This window comes from Penaeus monodon, chromosome 15, assembly GCF_015228065.2.
Source record: "Penaeus monodon isolate SGIC_2016 chromosome 15, NSTDA_Pmon_1, whole genome shotgun sequence".
Taxonomy (NCBI): domain Eukaryota; kingdom Metazoa; phylum Arthropoda; class Malacostraca; order Decapoda; family Penaeidae; genus Penaeus; species Penaeus monodon.
Genome location: NC_051400.1, coordinates 39,786,730 through 39,787,012, shown reverse-complemented (window position 1 = coordinate 39,787,012; position 283 = coordinate 39,786,730).

Here is a 283-nt window from a genome sequence, read left to right as displayed (position 1 = left end):
ATCTTATTCATACCTTTACCAGTAAGTGTTAGCTCAAATGCATTTTGTATGACAAACTTCTTCCCTTTGATTTATATATTTTTTTTTTCTCTCTCTCTTTTCTTATTCTAGTTATTAAATGTCGTACCTCAGTCTCCCTTTCTTCTTTTTCCCTCTCTTTTCTTCCTTTTTTCAGTTTCCCTTTTCTTCCTTTATCCCTTTTTTTTATACTTGCCCCACCCTACCACCCCATCCTCCTTCCGTCCCTCACACCCTCCTTCCATCCTAACTCCTCTTTTATCCT